The sequence below is a fragment of the Drosophila ficusphila genome, unplaced genomic scaffold (genome assembly GCF_018152265.1).
Source record: "Drosophila ficusphila isolate 14025-0441.05 unplaced genomic scaffold, ASM1815226v1 contig_791, whole genome shotgun sequence".
NCBI classification, from domain to species: Eukaryota; Metazoa; Arthropoda; class Insecta; order Diptera; family Drosophilidae; genus Drosophila; species Drosophila ficusphila.
This window is the reverse complement of record NW_025064737.1, coordinates 24,543,098-24,570,322: the sequence shown is the minus strand read 5'-3', so window position 1 is coordinate 24,570,322 and position 27,225 is coordinate 24,543,098. Positions and strand designations below refer to the sequence as shown.

At 47.3% G+C, this 27,225-nt stretch overlaps 1 protein-coding gene across 1 annotated transcript in view; it reads left to right on the top strand.

Annotated features, from left to right (window-relative positions):
* Positions 1-15,022: 15,022 nt before the first annotated feature.
* Positions 15,023-27,225, top strand: part of LOC108097754 (lachesin) — a 46,748-nt gene continuing 34,545 nt past the window's right edge. Inside the window, exon 1 of the mRNA XM_043209143.1 lies at positions 15,023-16,151. The gene's annotated coding sequence lies outside the window, so the exon portion shown is untranslated. The remainder of the gene's footprint in view (positions 16,152-27,225) is intronic.

Genomic DNA, 27,225 nt, shown 5'->3' with positions numbered 1-27,225 from the left:
ATAATTAAAAGAGCCAAATTTTTGAATAATTTATGAAACTTTATTTATGCAGGGAAAACAATTAAAATGATGGAGAGATTTTTTTAATTGGTTGTTCAGTATTTGTAGTTACTCCTTTTTTTGGCGTTTAATTACCAAATCGGATTTTTAGCATTCTAAATAAACATTTGTTTTAAATACTATTATGTTGACAAAGCTCTTTCCTTCCCATAATGTTGATGAAGTTTGTATATCTACTTCAGATCCTTCTTCCTTGATTACAGGATATCCCCTGGGTCGCCTACCAATAACTTAAACAATAGTTGCGCTGGTTGTTTTCTACTTTATTGCACCGATGGTAATGGTCTTGTTTTTCATTTTTAACATTTTTTCCTCCCCGCTTTTTTTTGTTTGTTTGGATTACGTCGTAGCCGTCGCCGTTGCCGTCACACCGTCAATTCGTTCGCTTCTCCTTTTTGGTTTTTCATTTTCATTTTCCATTTTATTTGGGCGCATTTGCAGCGTTATGACAAACAAGTGTCCATTTATTTGCCAAATTTAATGTTTCACCATTTCGACCGGCCCTCGCCTCGGCCCTTCTCCCTCGTCTAGCCCTCGTTGGTGACAAATTATCCTGCTTCGATTTCCCGGAGACTCCATCCATCCACTACATCCCCGCCCCGATCTGCCGATTCCACTAGCAGCCAGCCGAACCGGACAACTGTGACTTGAATTTAATAAAAACGGGCTAATGGGACACATTTTCTGTAGCAGCCACGCCCCCGGGTCCGCCCCTTACACTTCGAAAAAACAATTGATATTTAACGGTGACAAATTCGGCGATTTCTCTATATATTTCAGAGCTGATTCTAGCCCATAAATTAAAGATGTTATACCATAAGATAACAAGGAAATGTTTGAATAGCAGAAGAAAATACAATTGAAATATAAGCGAAGGTTTGATTAATTGTGGCTTCTTTTTTTTCTGTGTACACAAAAACACCAACTGTCGCCTATTTGGAATCTCAGCTCTGTTTAACTTGGGGCCCAGCTGAGCTCAGCGCTAAATATTTTTCAAATATTTAACAGCTTTTCGCGCCGCGCTTACCGTGGCTAATGCATAATTTATATGTACGAAAAAATTTGTCATTAGGGAAAGCGGCGCTTTCCTCTTCCCCTGCTAATTGGCCAGGTGGCGAAGATGACTTGGGGAGCGGGATTTTCGTTAATTAGCTGTGATGTCATGTTCGAGTTTGGATCTCTTGGATCCGCCGCCTCGCGATGCTATCTGCATTCTGCGTGGATTATGAAGGTATGCCCTACAGTCCGCAAACATTTCACTTGTTTGTAGAACATCCTAGTCCTCCCTCCACCCCCTAAACAGCCACCCCCTCTCCTTCCCCTGGTCGAGGGATGTGTCAGGCTAGGAGGCTAAAATTAATGAATAGATTATGATTAATGAGCGGCGACATCATTAAAATATATTTATATATTCAAATTGCGGTTTTGCTGACCGACCCTCGACTCGTCGTCTCGACAGGACCTCAATGGACGAAGGGCCTGGGGACGGGGGGCGGAAGAATCGAATGAATGCGAATGTCCTCCAACGACACACAGACGCACAAAGCCGCACAAAATGTTAAATCATTAGTTTAAATTGCCGCAAAAAGTTTGCGACGGACTGAGAACATTTTCGCTCGGCTATTTACAAAATATGAAAACGTGAATGAGGCGAGAAAAAAAGAAAAAAACAGAAAACAAACAGAGAACAGAAAAAGTAGCGGCGGAAAAATGAAAAACGAAAGCAAAGCAAGTGGAATCAGCGGCAAAAGACCAAGAAGATAAAAGAGCACGCATCCTTGAACTTTTATTTATTTATATCTGGATCTCTGGGCCGCACGCCCCGACTTCCCGATCTCCCCGACTCCCCGATCCCCGAATCGCCAACTCGTCCTATTCCTAGTCCTGTTTCCTGGCTCGCTCCTTATTGCTTTGTTTGTTTGTTTGCCTGTTTGCCACAATTCCGACCGCAAAGCTGTTGGCTCCACCGACTCCCCGACTGACGACGGGGGCAAGTGGAAGTTGAGCTGGGTGCGCTGGCATTTTTGCATATTGCCCATACGCAGCGTTGCCGCTGGTCAAAAGTTTGCACAGCGCCGTTTGCTTTATTAAAAACTACCAAAAAATGAAAATAAAAGCGGGCAGGCACAAAGTTTCGCCCTGGAATTATTTCAATTCTAATTTATTTTGTGTTTGCAGTAAAAAGGGGAGATGCGAGTGCCTCGGCCCGTATTTTCCCTATTTTCGTTTCGTCTGTCTGATCGTTGTCGCAGTTGGATGGCTGAATGATAATGACGATGGCCCGGTCCAAGGACCCAAATCCGAAATACGAGAGCGTTCTGCAAATGGAAAATGAGTTTTATGCGAGTGTAGTTAGACAATGACATGCACATAATTCAAGTTGCAACAGCAAAGGCTACAAATGCACTCAGCTCCTCTGGCTCCTCCTCCTTCTCCTCACTGCTTCTCCAGTGAATGACAGAAATTAACTATCTGCCCGAGCTGCAACTGAAGTGGAGTGTTGGGAGTTGAGAGCTGGGAGCTGGGAGTGCGGAGTTAAGAGCTGACTGTCACTCAGTCCGAGACCAACACGCCAACACACAGGCACTCAGAGCCCAACAAGCTGCAAAGCTATCTTTGATTATGTGTCGCTTTTGGGGGACTTATCCATGAAGTGCCGGCAAGTGGCAAAAGTTATTTACACACGTTTGACCGCTCCCCAATAACTGTCCAATTGAAGGCCAATTAAGTCGGCTTAGAAGTGGGCCACCCGGTGCTGTTGCTGCTGCTCACCAAACAAACATTCGAGCGGTAATCGCTTGTTAAGCAACAAACCAAATTTTGATTGATAAGGCTTAAAAACTTAAGCAATAAAATGAGGAATCTGCAGTATTCCTCTGGAATTCATAATTTCTTTTGCTAAACGCTTCTCTTTCATCGCTGCCATTAAATACATTTTTCCGGGAGGAGGCAATCAGGAGCCATTACTAAAGGACGCTCTCCGTAAATAATTGATTGGGTCCTAGGGATGGGGATGAGCTCAAAGTGCCGCAAACAATGCAGCAGATACAGCCTCGCTTCCCCTCCCCACTTCCCTCCCCTCAATGCCAGCTTTCTTGCCACAAATTTCCGCCGTCATAACATTTACAGTTGTTGCATTTTATAATCAAACTTGTTACTCGAGCTACTTTTGATTTAACGTCTGCCGGATGCCCAGCAACATGGCTTATGGCTCCCCGGCCCGCCGCCCTCGTCAAAGTTTTAACCCGACAGACTGAAGCCGCAGCGAAATGAATAAGCTGTGCTACCCCCCAAAAGCCCCTCAAAAGCCAACCCCCTCAAAAAAACCCCCTTAGACGTTAAACCGACTTCAGAATTAATCAAATCCCAGTCAGATGTTTCGCGCTGCCAAAAAACTTAAGCACAACAACACCGACAGCAAATTGTTGTTATTCTTGGCATTCGCTCAGCTCGAGCTCAAGTTTCACTCCTAACCCCAGGACCCCCTTCACCCCTTCACCCCCTTAACCCCCTCTGCACCCCGCCACTGTCCCCCAACGCAGTACTTTTGCGAAAGAGTTCGTTTGGGCATCCCCTCCATTCGCTCCACCGCCATAACGCACATTTACGAAATTATATTTGTAAACTTCGCTTACCGGCAGCGAGTGGCCCTTCACAGATTCTTGGCTCAGTCAGATCAAACCCCCTAACCACCCCCTTCCCCCAAGGAGCCCCCACCACTGGCCTTCTTAAATGTACAATGAAATTGGCGAAACTTGGCGAGCACATCACAAATATTAGCGCATAAAGATGATGATTTCATGACGATAATGAGGATGTGTGGGGGGTTTGCTTGGGGTGGATTAGCGGCGGAAGGCGAAGGGGGGGAATGTTGGGGGTGGAAGTTCCAAGGGTGCCAAAGATGGCGGGGCTTTCGGCTTGACTGCTTCATTGGCGGGCATGTTAATGACGTTGTGCCGATGATTTGATAGCCGCAGTCGGAGCAGCCAATAAGCTGGCCCACTAATGAACACTCAATTACAATGATGTACTGCCCCGCCACTTCCACTCCCTTTCCCCTCCCCTTCCCCGTCCCTTTTCCCCTCTCTTTTTCGCCGGGTCGACCGATAGATTCATTAACATTTGACCGTGAATCGGGGGAGGACCTCGTCCGCGTTTAACGAATCTCTATCGCGTTTTCGATGATGCGGCTGCTTTTGATGCGCCCGATAACCCACCTCCCCCTCCCCCTCCTCCTCTCCCCTCAACTACTTTTAGCCACGTTGACAGCGTGTGCCAAAACATTTTTCATCATCGGCGCCACAGACTCGAGCGTAATTAGACTTAATTCGCTGACATTCGACAGAAAGAGGCAGCAGTCAACGGTTTCAATGTTTCCATTCCGTTCGAGCTGGGGAGGATTTCAATTAAGGCCGGGCTTAATAGGAATTGTATTCATTATTAGCTTATGGCTCGTTATGAGCCAAATGATTTTATGGCCATGCGATTCAATCTGGCGCATATTAGACCACACATTGTATTGTATTAATAAAGCGATTATCTCTCGTGGCGCTCGAGCATGGAAAAATCATTTAAATAAGTTTCCCCCCGCCGGCTGGAAAAGTTTGTGGGTCAACTATGTGGAGAGTGTCGAGAGTGTTGGGAGTGGGAAGCAATTAATTAACCCCTTGTTAGCTGGGGCTTGAAAATTTACATGTGTCTGATAGATTAGGCAAGGATAATTGCGCATTAGGCCTGAAGTAGCAAGGCGTGAATTTGATTATTCTCATGGAGATGTGACCTAATTGGATTGGATAAGCATCGGAGGACTTAAGCGCTCTTAATCGCCGCCTAATTAATTTACTTAACTTTTGATTTGTGTGGCCAGCATTTGTTGGGTCAACAACCAGGCTGTTTGCGTTTAAGTTTAGGCCAACAAAGTTTTAGTTCCGCACAACAGTGTTTAACCCCGGCAAGCTTCTTGGCTTTGAGCCCCCAAATGCCCGAATACCCGAAATTCATCTCGCCAATTTCCCGGAAAGGCCATCAACTTTTCATTACCTCGTTGCAGGTTACAGCCCTCATATGCGAAATGGCGGCTCCATTTCACTTTGGACCGATTTCCCCTTTATGATTTCCCTCCGCTGAATGACTGCAAACAAATTGTTTTTGTAATTTGACGTTTAATTCGCGTAATTAGTGTTCCGACATTTTTCTGCCCATTTCCTGTTTGTTTTTTTGTGTCGCCGACCGTTCTCAACATTTTTTCTTTTTTTTTTTTTTTTGTTCGCTGCGGCTCTCTCTGTTTTGCTGTTAGCTGCCGTTGTTGTTGGCCTTAATTAAATTCATTGCCATATTTATGAAACTTTTTTCATTAAATTTTGCGTTTTCTTGAGAGCGATTCGGCGGATTCGACGGAGCCCTCGGAATATTTGACCCGCAGGGCACCCTTTGGCAGAGCCATTAACTTCGGACCCAAGGCGGCGGTCCATTGAGAACGGCTCTAAATATTTTTGCGGGTTTTACGCATTTCACTGCCCTTCCGCGGGAAATGTGGGGGAAATCGACGGAAGAGACGTTGGAGGAGGATGTGGGGGCGATGGACATTTCCTTTTGGCAGGGAAAATGTTATAAAAATAAAAAATAAAATTTCTGACACCTAAATTGCTGTGACATATTTGATTTATGAGGCCACCTATTTGGCCCCAGAAGTGCGCTGCGCCCGAACAACATAAAAGCGTGGACGATGGACTACGGACGATGGACGATGGGCGATGGATAACCGAGCGAAAAGGGAGCTGGGAAAAAATCCTGGCCGAGAAAGGACCGAAACCGAAAAGGGCAGGAAGTTCGAAGAGAAAGGGAAGGGGAGGAGGGGAGGGGGTGGAGACAGGAAGGGAGCACATAAAAAACACGAAAGGAAGTGGCACTAAAACAATTACAAAATAAAAACGATTACACGCCACTTCCGGCGACATAAAAATGGCGCAGGCCAAACGAAGACGAAGATGCTTGGCCAAAAAGGGTTTTTCGACCAACACACATACTCCATACACACACACATACACCTACAAAGCGGCACACTCACATCCATTTAATAAAAGAGGCCACTAAAAGACGACGGCAATACAGGACCATAATCTTGGGTTAAAGACCATTAAGAATTTTTATTTTCAATTAAACCCGATTTGCCTTAATGCCCCACAAGGCCGACAACGATGCTGCCGATGTCGCCAACACAACAACAGCAACAACAACAACAACAACAACAGAGAACAACTGGAGAACACGGCGGGGGCTGAACTCCCCCTCTTCCCTCCTCCCTCCTCCCTTTATGCCCCCTGTAAACCCACCTCCTTTCAGCTGAAATTTATATTCTCCGCATAGTCTAAAAGGGTCGCCTGACTTTACGCGCCGCCCGAAGTGAGAGCCCGCAAATCCCCACTTCCCCCAATCCCCGATCCCCAGCCCCAATCCCATTCCCGTTTCCATTTCCATTCCTCGGCAGCAATTCTCCCCCAAGGAGCAGTGGCCAGCCAAAGGCAGTGGCAACAAGGACGATGGACGGGGACAATAGGCCGACTAAATTCAAATGCGATTTTGATGCCATTGCTGCCTCTCGATACTGATGGAAGGGATGGAGGCTCGAGCTGGCTGACTCGCAGGATTCGAAGGGTGGGAGCCCATAAATGCGTCAAAGGAGTGCGAGAATCGATGGAGGGATGCCCGAGCAGCGGATTTCGGTCAGATTTTCGTAAGTTAATAAATTGGAGAGTTTCGAAACAGTTCACGGCAGTATTTAAATAAATATTTTAAGGTACTGCCAGTTGACTGATCAATGCAGTTTTAAACAAAAAGAGGCATTTAAAGTAATATAGTTATATTAGTCAAATTAAATTAAAACAATTAATGTGCCATCCACCACCTTTAATCTGATAATTAAGACATTCAATGAATTACCACTTAATTAAAAAGCCTATTTTCCCAGTGCGAAATCGAACAATACAATTTGTTTGAGGACTCCGCTCGGAATGCAATTCATTTGCCACAAACTGCGGCAGTTGATAGTGTCATCTTCTGCGGACTGCATCTGCAGACAGATGGCGGACCGTGATTATCCGGAGCCTGGCTTTCCGGCAATCGATTGCCGCCAGTCGCCAACACTGGTGGCCTGCGAAGCCTATGCGGCCTGTAGGTGAGCTGCAAAGAAATCTCTTCTGGCCCGGCCGAAACCAAAGGATGCCACCGAGGACCAAGGAGCAAGGAGCCGGGGAGCGAGCGAAACACAAACTGGAAAACTGCAAAAGAAAAACACAAACAACTCGCAGCGCAACAAAAGTTTGCCGATATAAAAAGTGTGGACTGCTCGAGTGGCCGCCACCCGCCCATAGATGTTGGAATAAAATAGAATATACTTCTGGCTTAGCCGCTGGAGGATGACGACGCTGGCTGGATGGTGGCTAGAGGGGCAAGGAGTGGTGGCATCAGTGGCAGGAGTGGCAGGAGCGGTTGTCCTGCCTTGGGCTCCGTTCTCTGCTCAACTCAACTCGGTTCTCGGTTCTCGGTCTCGTTCTCGTTCTGGTTCTGGTTTGGTGGTGGGGCAAAGTATATTTAAGTGCTTAAAGTAAAATGATGTCGTACGAACTCGAAACTAAAAACAAGTTAGTATGGTAACTTTTGGCCTAAGGCTAGACACACACAAATATATATAATATGTATATGTGTGTGTGTATTTGTGGGGCTGTCTCTGTGTGTGTCGGAGTGTGTCTGCAATCCGCACAAAAAATCGTTGTAGCGTATCTATGCGCTCGCATCTTTGAGATAGTTTAGCGTGAAAATAAAGTAAAGTACGGTAAAATTGTTGGCAGTTGATTATTGAATCGCTTTAGGTCAAAGCTCAACGGCAGGCCATAGCAGGCCAAAACCAATCCCGACCGACTCGGGCAGACAACAGCAACAAGGGCTGCAGGATGGGGGGCTACAGGATTGGGGGCTGCAGGATTGGGGGCTGCAGGATTGGAGGATTGGAGGCGGGCTGTCGAGGGCAAACAAGTCAGCAACAGCAGAAACGGCAGCAACATGGCAGGCAGAGCAGAGATTAAAGCGTTTATTGATGCGCAGATTGCGCGCATTTTAGCCAGGAGGAACAGGATTCGAGCCAGGATACCGTAGCTCCTTTATCCCTGTGTGTGTGTGTGTGTGTGTGTCTGTTGGTGTGTTGGTGGGTGGGTGTGCTGGTGTGTGTGTGGGTGTATGTTGCCTGTCTGCAGCTGAAATTGTCGGTGGCTCTGGCTGTCGCTTGTTGTTGCCGCTGCTTACGCTCAAATTGAAATAATTAAATTGATAAAATGTGGCAAAGATTAAGCGCCGCACTTTATTTGGCTTAAAGGCAGCCGAAAAAAGCGGAGCTCCCACTAAGCCAACTGTGGAGTGTTGATTAAATAAATAAACCGATAGAGCCGCAGGCTGTGCGTTCACCCCCGCCACTCCCCTCCCCCCTTTTATCCTCCGCCTCCTCCCTTTACCGTTATACGAGCGAGGAGTCCTTGTGTGTAACAGGTAATATTATTTGTCTTTGGCATTATTTTCAAATCGCTTTTGTTTGCCACCTTCTGGCCTCTTGGCTCCCGGCAGCTGGCAAACATTTGCGGGCCAAGTTTGAATTGTGCGGAGTAAATATTATTTGGCATTCAGCATGCAATATGGAAAGCAATTTCAATTATTTGCCTGGCCAATTCAGTTAATCCTTTGGCTGAAGGACCCTTCGGCAACTGCCGATTTCCGAGAACCCTCGACGGCCGCTTTTGAGCACATTTTAATCCATTTAATAAGTCTGAGCCGAGTGCGTGCGAGCTGCTTCATTTAAATGCTGACTTGTTGTTGCTGTTGCTTTAGCTTTTGTTGATGTTGCTGCTGTTATAGATGTTGTTGCTGTTGTAGATGTTGCTGTTGCTGCGGGCTGCTTTGTGTTGCCGCCGGGCAGGTTGCTCCTGCTGCGGCTGCTCATTTTGTTGATTTGAATAAGTAAGTGGCGAACCCTTTCATTTGTGCGCGGCGCGGGGTGTTAAATTTGATTTACCATTTGCATGCATTATGTGGCTTGATTAAGTTTTGTGGCCACCGCACGAATACGAGTACGAGTACGAGTACGAGAACGAGTACGAGTACGGGCATGAGTACTCGCTGCGGGTAACTCAATAGTTATCGGTAATGAGGGAGTATTCCTGCATGGCGAATACACAAATTAGAATAGCCATTTTTGTACGTATCACTAGCACATCCAATTTGCCAACAATATCACATTGCGCATACGCCCCGTAATCAGTGGACTCCGAAGAGAACTGTGTTTCGCCTTATTTTTAGGGGGTTGGATTGAAAACTGCGGACTGTAATCCTTAATGACCGAAATCCATCAAAATAATCAAGTTGCAAAACAAAGTGAGAGGGCGAGGCGGAGTGGGAGAAATCGTTGCCTACATTTTGGGGCCGCCCGAGCAAATAGTTAATCAATGCAGGGCGACAAGGCCGAAGGACGAAGGCGTGGGCTTAAATTTGTTACGCCGGCTTATCGAACTGCCAAAATCGTCATGTGTAAGGGCCACATAAGCCATTTGATGACTTTTCACCAGGAGAGCGAATTAGGGCCCCACCGGATCGTCGGGGAATCGACTGGGAATCGACTGGGAATCGACTGGGCCCGAGTGAGGCCTAATGGCCTTAGCCATTTCCGGGCGCCCTAAAACGTTGCCCGCAAATTAGTTTTGGGCCGTGTCGCTGCCGTGCGAACAATTGAAAAGCCGAAATCGAAAATCTTTTCACTGAGCCAGCGGCCCGGAGCTCGCACATCCTTCACATCCTTCGGCACAACAAGCGGCGACTTTCGGACCAGCTCCTGAATGTGGACCTGAATCTGGACTTGGACGTCGACGTGGACCTGGCTACATCCTGCTCACACTTTAGAATTCATTAAACGGCCGCCTCATTAATGGAAATGGCCGATAACATTTGTGCCACGCTTCGATAAGCGGCGCAACCCAAAATCCCACGGCGCCGCATTGTTCGAGGATCTCGGCCCAATATCTGGAATGGCTGGCAAACGGCTGGATAGCTGGTCGGCTGGACGGCCGGGAAAGGCGGCCCAGCCCGGCTCCATAATTCAAAAAACACAAGAACAAAAAACACGGCGGCACGACCGGGCGGCCGACAATAACTTCAAAGACCGCAAGTAAATTAATGTTAATTTTATGCTAAGGCCGCCAGCGCACTGCGATGTTGGGAAAATGGGAAAATGAGGCCAGCACCGCAGCGGCCGCGCCAATCAACATCATCATCATCGGGAAAGCCGGGCGCCGGGGAAAATGCGATGCGATGGAGCGGGGGAGGCGATTGAGGGGGAGGAAGCCGATTCTCGATTGGCATTTTGACACGGACGACGAGCCGAGCCCTCGACGGCGGATTAAGAGCATCAGCGTCTTGAAGCTGCTGGCCAAATTTAAAATTTATGCCGACTGCGGCACATAATTTAAAAATATCAATCAACTCGATAACGCAGATTCCGTCGAAGGCGGCGGTGGGAAAAAGGGGAGCAGGCAGCAGGCAGCCGGCAGCCGGCACCAGTCACTCGGTGGCAAAATGGCAAACAAACAAACAAGCTCGGCAAAGAGCACAAAAGTCGTGGAAACTTGGTAAACAACGCGAAAAATGGCAGTGGCATAAGGCCCAAAAAACGTTGCAGAAGCTTTTTAGCCACGGCTTTCGTGGTTCGGCGGGGGAAACAGTAGCTGTAGCTGCAAAGTTGAGACATCCAGCGCCGGTTCAATTCGCACTATCCTTTTGCCGTGGAAAGTCCCGGCTTTTTGCGCTTTTTGGGGGAGAGCGAGTGAAAGGCGGCCCCGATAATCCGGGGATCCTGGCGAGCCTCGGTTGCCTCGGCTGCCGCAGCAGTTTAACCCTTCTGGAACGGGCCAGCGGATAATTTGCATACTTCGGAAAACTTTGATTGACCTTTTCACTTCATCTCGCAGGTCCAGATAAAGTTTGTTCCCCGCTTCGGGATCCTGAGTCGTATAAAGAGGGTCTGGCCAAGTTTTTGACGGGAATATAATAGAGTTTAATAATGCTTCTGTTACTATTCGTTTTTATTTTTATGGGAATTAATGGAATGGAGTTCTCGAGTTAAAATATTCATAAGTATTCAAAGAACATTGAAGCACAAAAGTAGGGAAAATCTGAAATGATTCCCTGCTGCTCCGTGCTTATCCATTAAAGAGTCTCCCCTAAAACGCTCAGCTGAGGAAATTGCCGAGCGGATTCCCGTGAGCCCAGCCCGGCCAAGGGTTAAGTGTATTAGAGTTGTCTCTGTCTCCATCCCGTTTCTCCCAACTCCCCTTTCTCTGCACTTTCCCCAGCACTGTGGCACTCATATAGCCATAATGCCAGAAATACTTATTCCCTGATATGCAACAAACAAGCAACAAACGACCGACCGGCCACAATGGCAGAAAGCCAAGCCGAGCCAAGGCCAGAACAAAAAGTGGTAAACAAGTGGAAAGCGGAAAGCGGCGGCGCTGCCAGGTGCAGTTGCAATTGGAACTGCAGTTACAGTTGGAGCTGCACGCCGTTCAAAGGACCGAGTCCGCTCAAAGGAAAACTACGAGAATGGGAGGCAAAAAACTAGAGAAAAAAAAAATAAAACCAGCAGGAAAAGAGGCTAAGCACAGAAGTACGAGTAGACTTGAAACATTTTGCCGGCAGTCGGAACCCAAACAGCTGAGCAGCTGAGAGGAAGGCGAGCTGGGAAGCTGGGAAACTGGGAAGCTGGCTTCCCTTTGCGGTGTCATTTGCAATTATGTGGCCAGGCCATGCATGCCGGTTTGATGAGCTCCCAGTTGCAGTGGTAGTCACAGTCTTTAACTGCAGCCATTGTGCATTAACTGCGGATAAAAGCCTTTCCATGTCGGAGGCCCTCGGCCTGGAGCAATCAGCTCCCGGTCGCTCCGGATCAGTCCCACTAATGGAAAGCTCCGTCGGCGTCGACTAGCTCCCGATTCATTAGCCGATTACTGGCAACGAACTCAAATATTTATTAAAGCCAGCCCGGAGTGCGACTGCAAAATTAACTCAATTTCCTCCTCCTTTGTTATTTTGTTCTGCTGAAACTGAGATGATTCCCGACCGAGGATTTTTTTCCATTTGGCCAAGACGGGCAGGACAAACATTGGAAGAGCAGCCGGGAACAGAAACAGAAATATGAGAAATATGAAAATCGAGAATGCAAACACAATTTGAATGCTCCAAGCGAGAGCGAATCGAGCTGAAAATTGATGAGTTTCCAGCTACAATGCTGGAATTAGAGAGCTACAATGCTGCTGAGTCTCGAGAGACCGGTGAATTTAATTAGTCAGGATGGGCATAAACAAAAATTCAATTCCCCGGATATCCTCCAGAAATCGGTGCTCGACAGCAAATTAATTATACGTCACTTGTATTTAATTAGTTTATTGAATGGCCGAACCATCATGGCACTTTGCAATCAATTGAATATTTTTGTGTGGCTGCAGATGCAGCTGCGATAAATGTGGCAGTCAACACTTCAGCTGCGCCTTGAACTGCCCGATCGAAGGTCCTTGCTTCTTGTCATCCTCCTGATTGCGATTCTGATTCTGATTCTACTCCTGATCCTGCTGCTGGTACTTTTGCTTTTGTTGCTGCTGCATTTGCTGGTGTTGCTGTTGCTGGCCATTCAAACGTGCAATCTGAAATCGAAAAATCAAAACCCAAAACAAATTCAATGTCCCGAACGTGTGTCTGTCTGTCCGTCTGTCTGTCTCTCTCTGCATGCGTGTGTATGTGTGTGTGTCCTGAGTCCTGCTGCCTGGCTGCCTTGCTGGCTGGCTGTGTGGGCCACTCAGCAGGATAACGAATGAAGCTCGGCACAATGGGTTGGAAAGTGCAGTTTGCGGTTGAAAACCGGATATTTTCTTTTCGCCCCGCTCGCAGGTAAACGCAGCCTGACACAACCAGCAGGACCTGCTGCCCTGCTGCCTGCGAAGACGAGGCTCTCAGGATCAGGCGGAAGCCGCTTTTGAGGCGAGGAAATGGGGATAGTGGCTGCTCGCCGACGAAGACTTGGCAGCCTAAATAGCCCCACCAGCCAGACAATCTGGGGAGCAGACTAGCAGCAGATACCAGGAACAGGAACAAGCTCAAACATTATTAATTAACATTCAGGCGAGTGTCCTCCGCAGAACCCGCTTAGATTTGTCCTGCAAAAGTTAATTGAATATGAAGCTAAAAAGCGGCGGTGCGGAGGGGCTGGGGGAAAATCACTGGGAGCAGCTGAATGTGAAAAGATTATTAAGCTTCCAATCCGCTTTTCCCTCTTTCAGTAACGAAGAGCTAACGACATAAACATCAACCGGCAGCCAATTAATGACAGCGAGCTACAGCGTTTATCGTTTCACTTACAAGCCAATACAGCGGAAAACCTCCTGCATTTTCCCACTCTTAGTTTCCCGCTCCCATTTCCCCTTCCCCCTCCCTTTCACCTGGCAAGCCGAGCGTGAGTGTGGCCCAAAGGGCAGACAATGAAAATCAACTAAGCAATTGGCAACTAAACGGGACACCGGCAGCCAGCTCCCCAAGAAGCCCGAAACGCAAAACAGGCCAAGAAACCGCAGCTGGCAAGTGTTTCCAATTAGCTGGCCGTGACTGTGGCGAAAACGTTGGTCGAACAGAGGGGAGGCATGATGGGGCAAGGAGGGGGAAAGGCACACATGCAGTGGCTGCAAAATGAAAATGAGAAACTGAGGAAAACAGAGAAATGAAAACTGAATTATTGCTCAGGGCGAATCGGAGGGGGAAGCGGGGAGCTTGGCTCTAACATAAATGTAATGCTTTTATTAGTTATCGATACCCACACATACAGACCCAAGGGTGCAGCTCTTATGCACTGGGAAAAATCTTTGAGATTTATAAGAAATTAAATGTCATCCAACGAAATTAATTTCTGCATAGTCGTATATAAAGTTTGATATATTCCTTTTAAATTGTTAATTGATCATAATTGATTTAAACTGATAAATAAAATGGGTCATCATTATTCTTTTGCATTTTATTCAATTTCTTTAAAAAATAATACATTTAAAGATAGATTTTAATTAGTTCCCTGAGTTTTCTCCCAGTGCATTGCCAAGATGTAAAGATATGGGAAGAGTCTAACCGAGTCTCACGGGGGCGGTGATCTGGGGGTGAGGAATTGGGGGAGGTGGGAAGACAGCGCTGGTATCCGGCGCCAAAGATTTACCAAACATCCGCTGGAAAATTCCCCACCCCGCAGCCGTTGTGTTAGCCAAGTTTGTTGTTGGCAAACGCGATTGCAGCAAATCAGAAAATACTCGCACAAGTGCGAATGTGAATATTGATGCCACGGCGCAAGTATGTATGGGTTATAATATATACACATATACGAGTATATGCATGTGTGTGTGTGCGGACCTTTGTGCATGTGTGTTTAGTTGGCATTGCAAAACACAAACACAAAACTTCCATTCTGGTCGTGCTCCGCGAGTCGACTTTAGCCAGCCACTTGGTGCTACTTCGCCCACTTCAGCGCCCACTTCACTCCGCCCACTCGGCCCGCCCACTCACACACACACACAGCCACACAGAGGCGCACTCACACAGCACACAGCACACACACACACATACAGAGCGCTCCTTGCTCGCTTACTTGCTACTTCCGCTTCCGAATCCGTTTTGTGTGCTGTCGCCGCAGAAATTTAACGAAGTCACACGTCGCCAATGCCAGCACTCTCTCTCTCTCTATGTCTCTTCTCTCTCTTTCTCCCTTTTGCTCTCGGGGAAAAAGCTCTACGAGGCAGCATCCGAAGCATCCGTGTCGGCATCCCGTTCGTCCTGGCGACTCGGCTCCAGATGGCAGCATCCTGCTCGCCGCTGCTTCAGTTGCGAATTCAGTTTCGGAGCGTTCGGTGGTGCAAGCGGCCGAGTTTTCAAATCGAGTTTCCAAAAGCGAGCCAAACGGACGAAGTTGTTGTTTTGTTTTGGTTTTTTGTCGCAAATTTCGCGCGTCTTTTTGGCATCGGTGTGTGCGTGCAGTGCTTCGCCAGGATCTGTCGCCTGTCCTCGCTCGTGACTCAGAATCAGACTCAGACTCAGACTTTCCTCCGGATCCTGCGGAGCGGAGCGTACGTATCTGCGGCTCCAGTTGCAGTTTCAGTTGCCGGAGTGCGGAGTGTGCGAGTGCCTCTGTGTGTGGCAGCCGGCATATCCCCGGCATTGTTGTTGCTGTTGCTGGCCCATTGTAATTGCAGTCAGTGTGGCAGCGCAACGCGGCGTATACTTGACATCCTCGCCGCCAAATTGTGCGATTTCCTGAGCGCGCCCAACTCGCGCTCGTTCAGCTCCTTGAATCTTTCCCTGTTTTCCCGGCTCCGTGACTTCTTCTTCGGCGCCCTTCTTCGACTCCTTGCCACATTGGCGTGAGGACGTGAAGACGTGAAGAGCCCTCAAAATCCGCCATTCCACTGTGCTCGCAATCCATTTGCCTGCTGCCCTGGACGGGCAAACAAATTTTTGCAATTCAATTTCTATTGTGCATTGCCGATGCGAAATGTGCGCATCGTTTGCTGTCAATGCCAAGTATTCCGCATAAAAATTGAAAATCGCATGCAAATTAAATAAATAGACATCCGAGGACGGAGTGAGCAGCTGAGATAGACACCCAGCAGCACACACACTCGCATATAGAACAGATATAGCTATATCTCGGTCTCGATCTGAATCTGGAACCCTGTGCAAACCTCGCTGCCTCGAAAATGACAGTTGTGAGTTGTGGCTCAGTTTTGGCTTCGAGTGCGGGGCGCAATCAAAGCAAACGTCATTAGCACTCGCGACATCGCCTTCGATTGACACCAGAGGAGGAGGGGAAGTGGAAGTGGAAGAAGGGTAGAAGCAACCATCCAACCAGCAGGAGCAGCAACAACACCAATAGCAGATCCTGCGGCAGGATTCGGCAGCCAGGAGCAGGCACGAACAACTTCGCATTTGCATAACTTTCGGTGCAGCGCCAGCGTTCAGATTCCGATTCACAGGTACGAGAAAAACTCCTTACCAAAGTCGATTTCCGTTTCAGCAGGTCCGCCTTTCCCTCCCTTCCCCTCCCCCTTCCCCTTCCCCTCCCCCTTTTTGCCTAGCAACTTTGCTATCATTTCTATTTTCCTGTTTCTGTTTTTCATACCCGATATCCCTGCCCCAACTCCAAACTGCCGACTCCCAACATCGAAAGGGTAAAATCGGAGAATATCCAGCTCGTGCCGGAGTTTGCTGTGGCAAATCCATTGTGGTGCATTCGGAGGCGAGGTGGTGCGGCGGTGCGGTGGGTTCGCGGACTACAAGGTGGTGCTGGGCGGCCCTGTAAGCGATTAAGGAGAAAACTGAGCTCGCTTAGCAGCATTCAAGCGGTCTCAGTTTTTAGGTCAGCTCCCCACGATTTAATGATCCAATAAAGAGCTCCTGGCTTGTACCAATTGAAACCTGTTGGAGTGACTCGGGTTTTTCCAGCGCAGCAATTAGAAAGATAATTTGAAGTTGTTTGCTTCGACATGGAATGACGATTGAGTACACGTTCTTGCATCATAAGTAAACAGTAGTTCTGATTCCGATAGTAAATAATAGTATATAAAGGTACTCGTGTTTATAATCCACTTGAACCGACTGCTCGTAACAAATAAACTTTTCACTTTATGCTCAGACAAGCGAGGAATGAATGGAGTTACCAAGACCTACATTTTTTATTAAAAGCACTATAATATAAGAAGCTCTTTGCAGAGCCATAACTCCATTATATGCTTATATAGTTTCCGGTTAAACTTATTCCAGACCCTCATAATAATTAAAAATTACTCAACGAGCTGATGAAATTTTCGAAGTATAAAATATTTAAGGAGGATATCATCACCACTATATAAAATTTTTAGTTCAGCAGTCAAATGTTTATTACAAGCTGCAGTGTTAAGCTGAAATTTTTGAAACGCTCTTTGCTGACAAAAGTTAGAATCCTTGACCCAAATAGAGTTTCGAGCAGGATATTTTCTAGCAATAAACAAAGAAAGTAATATTCCTTTTATATTCGATGGTTAATCTGTATTTAATAAAAAGAGATATGCAAACCTTTCGGTTTGTCACTTTGCGGAAATTGCAAGGTACTTGATGGTCCAGCACCCTCGACAATGGCATCTCCGATTTGTTTTCGACTTATCCGCCCTGCAAGCTCTGCTCTTTGCTTCAGTATCAACTTTACGGCTGCTCCTCAGCCGGATTTCTCGCCCACTCCACGTCGGCTCCATCATCATGGCCACGTTATCCAACTTTTAGTTATGGCTTTCGCTTTTCGCATAATGTCAGTTTTATTTGGTTTTGGTTTTCACTGACGGGGCAGCGCGGTGGGCGGATGAAGGATAAAGGTTGGAGGATACGATGGAAAGGGCTGGCGGATGGGGATAAAGTCCCGGCTCAAATCCATGCCAATGGCCAGGATCCAGACCGGAGGCCTCGGGCTCCGCCGCCTGGCCATTCGGCACCCTCGCAAGATTTATTGTGCCTCACACACTCGTGCCCACGTCCACATAACACCTTCTGCCGGAATCCCCCGCATCCCCCCGCAGCCTGGGAAAACCCCTTTTGGAGCCGCGCCTTGGGTTTCAGCTTCCATATCCAGCTACATCTCCATCGCCATCGCCATTGCCACTGCCATCTCCACCTCCATCTCGCTCTCGTTCTTCATACATCTGCAGTCCCATAATCTCTACTATTTGCATCGCAGACTTTGCTTTGGATTTTCCTATGGCAATGGATTTAGTTATGGTTTTTCTTACTCTCCGGCTTTCCGTTTCTCCCCTTTTCCTCTTCCCTTTTCACTCCCCTCTCTTCCCTCGCCCCCTGTCCATCTATCTCTTCTCCGGTTGCGCTTTTTCCTTCACACACTCACACTCTGGCGAAAGTCGGACGTTTGTTTTTCCTGCCGTTCCGCACACACACTGAGCAAAAAGGTTTGCCTAGTTATGGCTGGCAAAGCGATGGTAATAGAGAGCCCTTGGAGGACGAGGCGAGGACGAGAGTCCTGCGGCCAACCGCAGCAAGTGTCCTAGTTGCCGGCCGAGGGCGTCCAGGAATGCGGCTAATGAATAACCATCGTAATCCAAGCTGAAGCCGAGGCGATATGCAAATATGTAAGACAGATTAGCTGATTGTAAGTCCGTGGGCGAGTTTCCGCTCGTACAAGAGTTATTTATTCTTTGTAGTTTTCATAAGTTATTAAGAACTATTTGCATTACGAACTTGGAGATAACCAACCACCATGTCACAAAATACTATTTTATCTAGTAAAGCCTGCATTTTATAACCTTTAAATTCTAGTAAATCGAATCCATAATGTAGACCTTAAACTTCGGGCTGGCACTTCTCGAAGATTTACTGCAAAGTTAATAAATTAATTGTGGAGGAAAGTCGGAAGCCCAACCAATAACTTTTCGATCCCACGCACTGTTATTGAACCTCTGCGATTTAAATTCCCTGCGACTCCCACTCCGCCGCATAATGAAATTTTGCGGAATTTATTTCTTAGTTCCGACTTCATTACTATGTGAGTGCGGCGGAGTGCGCGTACGGAGCGCCGGGGCAATCCATAAAATTTGATCCCTGATCCATTCATTCCCGGCCGGCACGCATGCCATCGCCGCCTTAACGTCCTGCGAATCCTATCGCATAAGGCATATGGCAACCCATCACTGCCAGGGCGACCGCAATAGCTCTTCGCCGGGCTTATTCTTTTTGGCCGGTGTAGTCGTAACTCGTTCGCCGGGATTCGGTACTCGGTATTCGGGATAGGGGATACGGGATTCGGAATTCAGGATTCGGGCTCCTTGAGGAAGCCGCACATGCGAGCGCTCACACACACGACGGAGGACTAACAGGATTTCCCATAAAACGGAAATGGCATTATCCTCGCACATATTGTTGTGCGGATTTTAGTTTTTATTACACCAAGCGGAGCGCGTCTGCTGTCCATGAGAAGAAGCCGCACGGCTCCTCCGCCGGAGAAAAGGAGCGGTAAAGGAGCAACTGCGGCGGCATAAGTATCATTTGTGTCTGTTTGTGTGATACATCAAGGAGTGACCCATTAGCCCCTCCCTTCACCTTCTCCCCTTCACCAGCATCCAGCATCCAGCATCCAGCACCCACTTACCGCTCACCTGGCGGCTGCGATTTATGGGCGTACCCCTGGAATCTCCACACATTCCTGCGGGAAGAGGCTGTCGAGCAGGATTGCTACACGCTAATAGGGTTCCAAGCCATTGTCTTTGGCTCCAGAAGGTGAGGGTTTCAGGCCCCGATCGCTTCCTACATTGCGAAAAAGATTTATAATGGTGCTGACCAAAAACAACAAAGGCGTCAAATGGCCACCGAGAACAAAATAATTTTCTTAAAACATTACACTGTCCTAAAAGCCTTGAATTTTATGGGGTTGAAGAAACATGAATAGTAGTTACATGAAATAAATAATCATTGCTTTCCCATTGTGTCTATTGTAAAACAAATATATCTTCATTTATTTTCTTCTAAAAATAATTCAAAATATTTTGTTACTTACCCTAAGCCTTAAAATCCAATAACTGACATTGTTAAACTTAAATTTTACACTTGCCCTAAAACTAAAATCCATATTTCAGATTATTTGCGCTCCCTTGAAAACTTTTTCGGGCCGGCGAAACTACTTTTCGGCACTGAGAAATGGTTTTCTCTTAAGTTCAACGAGTTGCACTAATCCTCCTTTTTTGGTAATTTTTCCTAAGTGTTTCCCCTTTCCCGGCCATCGCTCAAACAAAAAGCAAAACCCCAAGCAAAGCAGAGCAACCTAAACAAACACTTGAGGTGTGTAAAGTTAGCCAAGGCTGCGTTTTTGCTTGGCTTCGTTTTGGCCCACATTATGTGTGTGCGGTGCGGTTGGAGATTTTGGCTTTCGGGACTTTGGCTTCGGACAAGAAAACTCTTCCGTCCGTCGGTCCGTCGGTCCGTTCGTTCGTCTGTCCGCTGGTCGTCCTTGTATCTGGCTTACTTTGCTTTTGTGCTTAATCACAACACGCACATTTACATATTGGTTTTGGCCAACTTGAGCAATCCTTTAAGACGCCCGACGCCAACCCTTTTTTCCCCGTCGCTGCTTTATCTGTTCGCCTTTGTTGTTCCATGTGGTTCAAGTTCAGCACACCGCCGGGGGTTCGATGGGGTGGTGGGTTGGTTGCCCGGTGTTGGGGGGTTGGGGGTCGGTGGGTCAGGCTTACGGTTAAGTAAACACTCGGCAAGGAGCATCCGCACACACTCGCCAGGCGGTCTCCTCCTCCTGCTCTCCGGACAGCCATTGCCCAGCCGATTGCGGCCAGGCATTGTTTTCACTTTCCAGCCAGCCAGCCGCACCCGTAACCACCCATTGCCACCCACCCACCTCCTCACCCATCAGCTCCTCACCCACCTACGACTTTCCACCCACCCAATCGCCGACTGTCTCTGAGCCTGTCTGTTTGTCTGTCCAAGTGTCTGGTTGACGGGCGGCTGTCCTGTGCCTTGACTGCTTCATAAAACATACAACAAAATCTGAAATTGATGATGGGCAGTGATTGTGGAAAGTTGGCAGTCAGTTAAATTGGGTTCCTGCCTTTCCTTTCCTTTTCGGCCTAAAAGCTAAGAGGGGGTAAAGGGAGTAGAGGGGGTAAAGGGAGTAGAGGGAGGAAGGCTGCGTTAATTGCTTTGTGAATGGTGTCCGCCTTGGCCGGAAAGTTAACATTTAACTTTAGTCTATTCGGGACTTTAATCTATTTATAATTGAGGAATGCATAAAGCATGTTAAATACGAACTTACACAAATTCTACTTTGTTATGCGTCCTAATCGGGCAGGTCCTCGGCCCGAAGGACTCGCTTTTGGGAGCGATTTCGCAGCCAAGGGTCGCCCATCCATTGTTTTAAATGCGGATCACAGTGGGGAGCCTTCGGAGTCTTCGGTGGCGGATGCCAGACTTCGGCCAAGGAGATGGAGTCCTGGCGAGGTGAAGGCGACTCACATAATTTGCATAACTAATTTGTGGAAACTTTGGGCATAGGAAGTTGTTGAAAGTTCCTGAAGGAGCCCCAGAAACAGGAGATGGAGCATCAGCAGGAGCAGGAGCAGCAGGAGATGGAGCAGAAGCTGGTTTCAATGCCAGGAGCTCCTGGCTGCAGCAGCTTCTTCATCTCCTCGGCTGCGGTTGCGCTGCAGAAAAGTGCTTAATTCTTTTAAATGAACGAGCAGGGAGGACCGAAACCCGAAAACTGAAAACTGAAAGCCGAAAACTGAAAACCGGGTACCGGGAATCAGGAACCAAGGACCTGGGCTGGGCATTCGAAAAGCTGTCCTAATTGAATACATGAGAACATAAGTTAGCAGTGTGGTACTTTGATATCAACTTTGATTGCTTTATGGCACTTGAGCGTACAATTTGGCTTAGTTGGCAGTTGCTTGTTGTCCTGCTCCCGGCTCTTCTCGGCCATTTGGGGCCGCCGCCGAGCGGAGCTGGCTGTTTTTGGCTGCCAGCTTGAATTTCAATTCGGATTTGCGTTCGAGCAGCCGGCTCGGCAATAAATGATGTTGATTAATGGGCGACTTTCGGCCTGGCAAGCATGCATAATTAAGCGCTGATTAGAGTCACATGGCTGAAGGAAATGGGAGGGGGAGTTTAAAGGGGTTTCCTTGGTCCTCAAGTGGAGTTGCCGTAAACTCTTCTCGGTTTGTTTTAAGTACTTTCAACCCGAACGAAGGTTAACCACCACTCGATTGAGTTTCTCCTTTCTGCTTACCTTTTTTTCCTGTCTGCCGAGAAATCCCACATATATGTACTCGCTGTCAGCCAACTCCATTCATCAAAGCCGGCCTTAATAATTTATTTGATTCCCTTTTTTTTCGGTCTGGCAAAATTCTTTTGCGGTCATAACTCATTTGCAAGTATGTGGCAGATGAAACATTCATGTTGACTGGGGAATTTAATTTTTCTTCAAATTGTCGGCTGCTCTGTGCTGCCGAGCTGCCAAGACGGCTGGAATTCTTCGATCTCGGGGCCGGCTTTATTGCGAATCCAATTAGCATGGAAATCTAGGTCTCTGGGTCTCAGTCTAATGATGCCCTGCAAAATGAAATTTACCGCAGGCGCCCCAACAACCGACCATCGAGAAAGGCAGCCAGCAAAAGCAGCAAAGCAGCAAAAGCAGCAGCAGCAACGTGACCAAAGTCCAGTTAAGTGGGTTGCGATTGCGATGGGTGGGGATGGGGATGGTGGGGATGGGGGTGGTGGGGATTCGACGGAGGAGGGGTGCCAAATGCTGGCACACTTTATGGGCGGACGCGCCACATGGCGTATACGTAACCGTAAACGACGTAAGCGTATCCGTATGGGCAGCATTTTAACAAAGTGTTAAACTGAGAATTTTATCTGCTGTTCGGTAATTCACAGCTCCGGGCTCCAAGGAATACCGCCCGCACACAAAAAACGACTAGGAACGAGCTGAACTAGCCGAAAAAAGTGTTAATTTCAGCGCTGCTCGGTGAGCTTAGTTAGCATTACGTATACGTACGGGTGGCCAACTGCTGCATTCCTCACTCCGCACTCCAGTATTCGCCGCTGTTTGCCGCTGCCCACTGACCTCAGCAATTACTCCACGCCTTTATTTTAATTACACGGCAAACAAAAGCAATGAAAAGTAAAAATGGCGATGGCAAGACAGACAGCCGAGGGAAATGAGCTGGGGTGCCTGGCAGTAAGACATCAACAAGGGGCTGAGGACCAGAAGAACCAAAAGGGCCGCAAGGACGAGAAGGACGCGAAGCAACCAAAGCAGAACAGCGCCAAAAATTAGGATATAATCCCGGGGGCATAGTTTTAATTCCCAATACAAATATCACTACACGAAAGTACAACGTGCATAAATTTCAATGACGTTGCTGGTTGCCTGCGGATTGCGGGTTCCCCAGTCTCCTCCCTCTCCTCCCCCTCCTCCCCCTCTCCTTTGGAATCCTTGGTGCTCATCCTGCGCCTCTGCTGCTGGCTCAGCGCTCCTGGCTCTTGGCTGCTTGCCTGCTGCTCCCTGTTCGAATCCCCTCAACTTTCGCCCAACTGCCGCCATCAGCAGGTTGCCCTCACAATTATACGCACAGTCACACACTCAGACGGACGAAAGTGCACTTGGAGAAAGTGTGTGATCTTTATTGATTTACTAAAGCTATTTAAGCAATAAATATCCTATAAATAAACCCATTAATTTATTTTATTCAATTGTATATTTTATTTAAAGTTTAAATTGTTACATGTCTTGTTTTTCTTTTGAAACTTTATAAGTCTTTAAGCTGCTCTCCTCCAGCAGGATTCAGTCACTGCAGAGTAATTACAATGCAAAAGGCTTTATTAGCATGTCCACTTGATTTCGTGCTGTGTAGTCAGGTTGAGCGGCAGACAGTCAGTCGCCGAGGGAGCGGCATGGACCGATAACAACGCTCATTTAGTTGTATGCTCACTCAGTCAGTCAGTTAGTCAGCCAGTCAGCCAGTCAGGCAGTGAGTCAGTGAGTCAGTCAGTCAGTCAGTTAGTCATTTAGCCAGCGAGTCAGTCAATTGAAGATGCTGGTTGGCTGGCCACCACCACAGATGCAGGGGCACAGACACCGAAACAAGCACAGACACGGACACAGACACAAACACAAACGCAGACACAGACACAAAGACAGACGGAGAGTCAAACGCAGACAGACATGACTGCGGGCCTGACTTTGTGGCATTCTCGCTGGCTGCTCATTTAAATAAATAAAGAAATCTGGAGGAACTTCTTGAAATTCCAACACATTCCATATCATTACTGGAGGAGGCCACAAAAATTTCCTCAATCCTTAAATGTGGCATGCCCCGCCACACTCAGGCATACACACACACACACACAGAAAAAGAGGGACCCTCACAAAAGCAACATCAACGTCAGCGCCGCAGTCGTAAAAAATTGTAACGGATGTTGCGGCCATGTATACACAGACACACTCACTCACAGCGACACTTACACTTACACTTACACACACATACAGAGTAACTCAGTTACATGTGCGGAACAAAATGGAAACGGGCAGCCAGGAGAGAGAAAGTTAGGAAAGCTTTCGCTCGCAACTGCATTGTGGCTGCAGCACAAAAGCGGAAAGTGGATTGAATCCTCGGCTCTCGGCGGCTGCAGTTGCTCCTGTTGCGGTGTCCTGCTGCTCCTTGGACTCTCTTTTCGGGGGATAACCGCCGAGCGGAGCAGCAAGTTGCCAGGATCCCTGGACCTTGGGGCGCATAGAGGGCTATTTTATTAGAAAGTTTACCCCAAAGTTAGTTTGCGAGTGAAACAGACCAGAATTGCGGTTGCCAAAATGCTGGGGGCGGGGGCCTAATGACCCCCACTTCAAAGGGGGCGGGGGAGTTGGAGGGGGAGTGGGAGTGGGGAGTGGCCAAATTGCTGAAGTTTGCCGCTGCAACTAACTGAATGATTGATTGTCATTGCTGGCTTACTCACATTTTCACATCGTTTGCATTTTTTACTTCTCGTTTATTTACATTCTATTTGTTCCTCACCCACTTCGGTACCACTTGATGATTCTCGGGAGTTGCGTCGTGCGGCGTGGATAAGACTTGATAAGAAAACTTCACCTAATGATCGGAGTTTTCGGATTCAGTAAACTTCGACCTCTGCTGGGATTCAATTATTCAAAAAGTTACTTACAATGTGAATCGCCCTACCAGATATTTTTTTGAACCAGAATTGTATTATTTAAAATAATTGAAAGATAAAAAATATCTTTCTCCTGTGCTATTTTTCAGTTCCTCAGCAATTTGCAAAATAAACGCGTTTGAAGTTCATTAATTCTGACAGCTGGATTATCTTTTAAGTCTTTTTTAAATAAGCTTCTTGTGTGAACGCTAAAAGTCTGAGCTTAGTCACTTCACAATTTTAAGCCGACAGCTTTCGGTTTACTTTGCACCTTGTTCTTGTTAAGCTTTCACAAAAATATCATGTATCAATTAGGTTTTCTGTTATTAATTTAGATTAATTAAAACTATAACAAAATCAGGTAAATACCTGAACTAAAGTGAGTGCAAAATTCACCTAAGCTGTCTTGTATAAAAATTCATTCATGTATGCCCGCCCTTGCACCAAAAATATATAATAGTTCTGCCAAGGAGAAAAGCACGTTCACTCCGTGCACATTTGAAAATCCCATAAGGGTTCTTCAGTGCTAAGATTTCCGTCATAGTTTCCCGGCATTTTCCGGAGTCCGGAGGTTTTCAGGGCCCCATCAAGCTAGTCTAGCTCTCAGAAATGAATTACCCACTCGGATTAGGGCAACTTTTTATAATCGTAATAATAATAATAATAAGGCAGCCAGCGCCAATCTTCTTAGGTCTCGTAAAAAAGCCGAGCGAGGCAAATCCTTGTGGGGCCGGGCCAAATACCTCGATTAGCCGAACTAACCAATTTGGGCTAGTCCCTCCCTTGTCTCCCTGTATGGAAATAAGTCCCCCAATCGCACATATGTATGAACTGCCGCTCCCAATCCCCCATCGCATCAGCTTCAGCATCAGCAGCAGCAGCTCGTAAAGTGGAGTGGCGGCCGGGAAAGCGCAAAAACGCAAGAAAAATGAAATCAAAAACAATAACTTGTCTCCTGACAGCATTCCACAAGAGCCAGGACACGCCACGCACATTTCTTTGTCCCTCTCTCCTTTTTTTCCCCACTGAGTGTGTGTGTTTCGCTTGCGCATTTTTCGCTGCTTTTCGCAGCCCCAACTTCGGCGGATCCTCCGCCTGACGTCTTCCTCAGTCGAGCTGTGTGACGGTATTTTGTTGTCCTCGCGGGACACTGAGCGAAACTGGGGTGGTGACCCAGCCATTTATTACAAATGCAGCTTTTGTTTTCCAAACTAGTTGCAAAGTTTACCAATTCTGTTTACCCCCACCAAAAATAGATTACTTTTACAAAGTGAATGGCTGCATTTTCTTTCTTTTTGGTTATTTTATTGGTTAACATAATTATTTAAAATTTTAAAACTATTATTTAATGTAGTCATTTTTTATAGAATTTATAATGGTTTTGCATTTATTTGTTTTTAATTATCAAATATTATATGACAGCTATGCTAGCTAGCTTTTGTAAAATAAAATAAGTAAATTAATAGGATTGTTAATATTCTGTAAATACTTTTATTTAATATTTTTATTAAGTAAATAACCAAAGAATAACAATTTCAACAGTGTATGGGCTAAACAACTTAACTTGAAACCTTTCATTTATTTATTTTTCCCGAAGTGTAGTTGTTGCTGCTTCTACTGTCTTTGGAAAAATGTTATTACGTGCCGCTTGCGCCTGGCGCTGGCAACTTATGCAGCGCTGCTGCCTATGCCCAGACACGCTCGCCCCTCCCCCTCCTCCCTGGATCCCCCTGGTGGTACCCCTCCCCTCCCCCTCCCCCTTCGGTTCAGCCAGCCGGCAACCTCCGACCTCGAACCACCCAACCACCCACAAAGCCGCCAAGCTCCTCGCTTGATTGTGTTGTTATTCAGCTTTTGTGTTTTTGCCGTCGCCTCAGACGGTGGGATATGTGTGTGTGTTAGTGTGGTTGTGTTTGTGTGTGTGGGTGTGGGTGTGGGGGGAGTGTGTACGGAACTACACATTTTTTCGATACTCCGTCTTAATGTTATCGTTGTGCCAGGACGGCTCCTTCAGCTGCTCCTTCGCCTTTTGTCGCAACAATTTTATTTGAAGCTGCCACTTTTTGTTGCTCTCGGCTGCTGCTTCATTTTTATACACAATTCCACTTTTTTTATGGGCGTGGACGAGGGTGCAGTTCCTCCTCCTCCCCCTCCTCCACCTCCTCGTCATGGTCCTCGTCTCCGTCGTCCTTCGAGCGAGTCTCAATGGTATTAGGGGCTAATATTTGTAGACTTTTTCAGAGTTGATTGAGTGGCACGCACTGGCAAGCACATATGTCTGATGGGAAAGTGGTTTCGGTGGGTGGTCGGGGACGACAACGAGGATGAAGAAAGGGAGGAGGGAGGGTCCTGGGG